The 4,963-nt window shown below is 32.7% G+C and overlaps 1 pseudogene; it reads left to right on the forward strand.

Annotated features, from left to right (window-relative positions):
* Positions 1–236: 236 nt before the first annotated feature.
* On the forward strand, positions 237–2,869 carry LOC133785443 (multiple organellar RNA editing factor 1, mitochondrial-like; annotated as a pseudogene).
* The last annotated feature ends 2,094 nt before the right edge of the window (positions 2,870–4,963 follow it).

The following is a 4,963-nucleotide window of genomic DNA, read 5'->3' on the forward strand; positions in this document are numbered from 1 at the left end:
ATAATACTAATAAAAAAGTATTATGCTAGAGTATTATATTGGGCATGAAAAAAGGGCGGTAATATATTACCTCCATCCCGCCACTTAGCCTTTTTTTTTCATTTCTGAGACCTGAAAATTTGTGAGACCCGAGAGACTTGAAAATTCCTTTCATTCAATTCCTTCAACATTTCTGAGACCCGAGACCCATTTCCTCTCCTTCAACATATCTCAGGGGGCTATCGATTTACTCCTGACCATCTACATCACCACTGCAAAAAGCAGCCAAGGCGCTAACCTCTCTCCGCCTCCGCCGAACTATCAGCAGCACCATCTCCACACTCGGTCGCTCTCTCGCCGCCACTTCTGCAATTTCTGCACCGTCTTCCTCATCACCTCCACTCCAAGGCTTCATTTCGGTAGATTTCCCTACTTTGGTAGAGCATTCATGGCCTCTGCTCCGTTAATCTCGCCAGTTCAGATCGTCGTCTCTCTTGCTCTTGTCTGCCCGATCAGCATACGACAATATCAACAACTAGAACGACGAAATTGGGCCCGACATGATACTGTTCGAGGGATGTGACTACAACCACTGGCTCATCGTCATGGATTTCCCCAAGGACCACAAACCTTCCCAAAAGAAATGGTTCGTACCTATGAGGAAACCTGTGCCAGGGGCTTAAACATTAGGTCTAATCTCACCCTTTCTCTGTCTATATACATATATATATATATTTATATGGTATATGTTCCCCCCCTTTTTTTTTTCTTTTTTCTTCTATTATTGTATTTTATAAGATTAGAAATGAGTAGAAATTTTCATGAATTCTATTTCTTTGGGTAATGACTTTTGTTGGTTTCTTTCTGTTCATTATGTACCAGGGTAAATGATTATCAAGTGGGATTTTCTTTTCTCTTTTCTTATTCATTTATATATTTATGTTTTGAATTATTTGGATGTATGTGTTTTAACTTTTTCTTCCTGGGGTTGGGGTGGTCTGAATGGGATTACATTTTTTAAAAATGTTTTCATCTTTGTTTCTTTACTACATCACTACATGTCATGAATCTTTTCGTTTTAAACATGTTTTTGTTTTGTACTGAAAGAGCTAGTTAGCAGAATGATTCATATAAATTTTTGGTTTTCAGCGGCCTGGCACCGATTTTTGGAAAAAGATTTTATGTTTCCCTGTTGATGGAGAGAAAATTTGAATAGTTGGATAATAAATTGATTATGATACTGGGTTTGTCTTATGTTTCTTCATTTTTTTTTATATAAAAATAATAATAATTTGCTTTCATTTACGTTAGTTTGAAGGGCCTATGCAAATTCTCTTATGTCTCAAGACATGTAACATGTTATTAGTTTTGTACTCCAGATTAGATTTGTATTCAAAATAATTTAGCATTGCAATAATTGCTTTCTTGGATATAGTATGGAAGAGGCAAAAAAGAAAATTAATGCTTGTAGCACAACAACTTACACAGGCTTTCAAGCTGTAATTACCAAAGAAGAGCCAGAGAAGTTTAATGGTAGTTTAATGTGACACAAAAGTTTACTATCGAAAGTTTATGGAAGTTCAATAGTCATGATCTTAACTTTTTGCCTTGAACAGATCTACCTGGAGTTATCCTTGTACTCCCTGATTCTTACATCAATTCACAAAACAAGGAGTATGGAGGTATTTAACATGAACTTTTGTTTGTTTGTTACAATATCTATTTATTGTGTACTCAATTGCATTTATATCCAATGATCTTTAGAGAACTAGATTATATCATAGACTATAGTTGGACCTGTGTAGCACTTATTTATTTATTCAACTGCTGTAGGATTAAAAAAATAATAAAATTAAAATAGAAAATCCTGAGACTTTCTCTTCAATTATTAGGGGACAAATACATTGATGGAGCAATCATATAAGGCCACCGCCAATTCAGTATGGTAGGCAGACTGGAAGATATGGTGACCGCAATCAGCGTCCAAACCAACCAAGACAAGATCAGCTGGGAGGACCAGTGCCAAATCAGCAGGGAAATCCCTCATACGGTCAACGGGGTCCTATGCTACACAACATTCAATTAAATCAAGGAATGTTTTATGATTTAATTATGTCTTTATTTTAATTGGATAACAATAAGTACTATATATCTTAACAAAATTTACATTTTGTTGTCTATGTAGGTTCGAGATCACCTCATGAGAAATCACATAGCATGGAAGGTGTAAGGTTTTACTACCTCTAATTGTAACTTTGATTGGTAAATAATATTTGCATCTCTAAACTTTGATATAATTGTGCCTATTTATTTCATTGTAAAATGTTAGCTGTACCAGTATATGGTACCCTTTTGCAAATTGGTCATGAAATATCTATTTGCTGTAAATTAAGATTGTGACCCATTAGCAATTTATAGTATTGTCAACTTTATGTGGTCTTTTGAGATGTTGGACCTTACCTTTTTAGTATGATTGATGAAGGGTATTAGCACATATCTTGGAGCAGCTCCCATTGTTGAATGTTTGGAAAAGCACCAACCTAATGTAGTAATAACTTCTCGTGTTACATATGCTGCCTTATTTTTGGTGCCAATGGTATGCATTTTGTTTATTCTCATACAAAACTAATTACTCTTAAGATATTTCCAAGTTTTCTAAGTAAAAATACAGGTTTGCTTTATAAAAATATAAAAAGCAGCAATGTTTCTTCCTTTCTTATCCATCTGTGTAAAACTGTTATTGGAAAGGTTGTAATATTGGGTAGTGAGATCATTGAATGGGTAATTTTACCTAAAAGTTTGATCACATCTCTTGATTGTGAGCAACATAACTAGAATTTTTCTTTACTAATTGTGTCATGGTTTGATCTAGACAGGATAATTTCTAAAGGATTCTTCTGTTGTATGAATAGATACATGAACTGGGTTGGAACTGGGACAATTTAGAACTTCTAGCACAGGGCAGAAACTTCATGTTATGATAAATGGCAGTGTAAGTAACATCTCATTCAATGGAAGTCTTAAAGGCAGTGCTAATATAACAATAAAACTTTTTCTATAAGCCCTGCTAATTTAAAATTGTATTTGTCCTCTGTTTTTGCTAGTCTACTTAGTTTTGTTTCCTCAACTGAAATATATGAGTACTGCCCTGTTTTTGTTTCTCAGGCAAGTAAAAAAGCCTTGGATCTTGTTGCTCCAGTTTATAAGTACTGCCTTGTATCAATATCTAACATATTAACTTCAACATGCCAAAATGAGGTTAGCTGTCTCCATTTTCAGCGTTCAAGTCTAGCGCTAATCCATATTGCATTTTTTTTTCTACTTTTGGGTATAAACTTATATATGGCTCTTTCTTGCATGAAGTTTGGGGTGAATTTTAGTTAGTCATTTTCAATTCAACACCATACGTTTGTTGTTTTAGCGTGTTCGAGTTAATGCATTTTCTTTCCTGATCATTAATTTTTTTATTTGAACAACTAACCCATTGTTTCTCATTTAATATATTTTAATTAATACACCGTCTAGGTTGCTGATTTGAAAGATTCTGCAAGCTTTATTCTAAGAATAAACGAATTGTACTGAAAAGAACCAAATCTTGCACAAAGTCTAGGTTAATTTGAGAAAACCTAGCAAAAACTCCCAGAGTAGAAATTCTAAACTTTAACCAGTAACCAAATTCTTCTATATATCCCTTCCAAGTATTCTCTTATACTATTTATAGACTAACAATAACACTTACTAGCCAACCAATAGAACTTGAGTAAATTTACAAGTCAACACACTAATCCTATATAGCTCTATTCAATATCTGATGCCTAACAAAATGTTTGCAGATCATATAGTTTTAGATGGCTTCTTTGATGTGATTACTGATTATTGGCATTTTAAGTTAATTTATATTGTAAATATATGCAGGTTTCTGCCAGTTTAGTCATGGTGCATTTGATTGAGAAATTAGCTGTTGGTGATACTGGAAGTTTATCTGTATCAATACTTCAGAAGATGAGCACCATGTCTAAAAAGGTTTGCTGCTTCCCTTTTAAGATTGGTATAGTTAGTTTAGATAAATAGTTCAGGCATGTTGTCCTAAATTAATTGTGAAGTATTAAGCTCTTTGAGGGCTCATTTGAACTAAAATCTTAACTAGAACTTGTACACTTTCTTTCAGTTTTTCATAAATTTTAGGTAGCATAATATCTCTGTTTTTTTTTAATTCCATTTGCAGCTTAAAAGTCATCCTGCTTTCTCTAAATTGTTAGCCCAATATTCACAGAGCGGTTATAGGTATTAAATTCATTTTTGTTGTAAATCAAAGCATATTGATTCATGATACCATTATTGAACTTATGAAAAAGCTTTGGAGCTTATTTGTTTAATGGTCATTAACTACATGAGGTGTTCCTCTTATTTAGTATTTTAATTTATATTAGACTGAGCATAAACTTCTTAGTTGCATGAGTGATCTTTTTGAAAGTTTTTTTAAGTTATGATAGGTTTCTTACATTTTGTGGTGTATCTCTCTGTTTAGAGATAGAGTTCATCTCTTAAATTAACAAAATTTTCCTTTAGATTAGATTGTATCAGTGTTGATAATCCAAAAATCTGTTAGTAACAGCTTTGTCTTAATTTGTTATTGCTTTGTTTGTCTTTATTTTGTTAATAAGGTCTCCCACTATAGGTGGTTGTGGACCATTTTATTAAAAATAGTATTTTGTTTGCCTCTATGAAATTATTCCATTTTCAGCATATATATATATAGGGTATTACATATGTCAACAAAATTAATAAATAAACAATTACTTAGTTTCTATGTAAAGTCTTTAATGTAGACGACAAAATTGATGGAAAATAATAATAATAATAATAGTCCAAATTGATCAACACATAATTTTCAATGTCAATGTGATAGAAAATCTTCTGGAACTATTTATAATCAGTATCTTTGAAGGTTTATGCAACTAAATTATTTGGCTACCATAATTTA

This window comes from Humulus lupulus, chromosome 6, assembly GCF_963169125.1.
Source record: "Humulus lupulus chromosome 6, drHumLupu1.1, whole genome shotgun sequence".
NCBI lineage: Eukaryota > Viridiplantae > Streptophyta > Magnoliopsida > Rosales > Cannabaceae > Humulus > Humulus lupulus.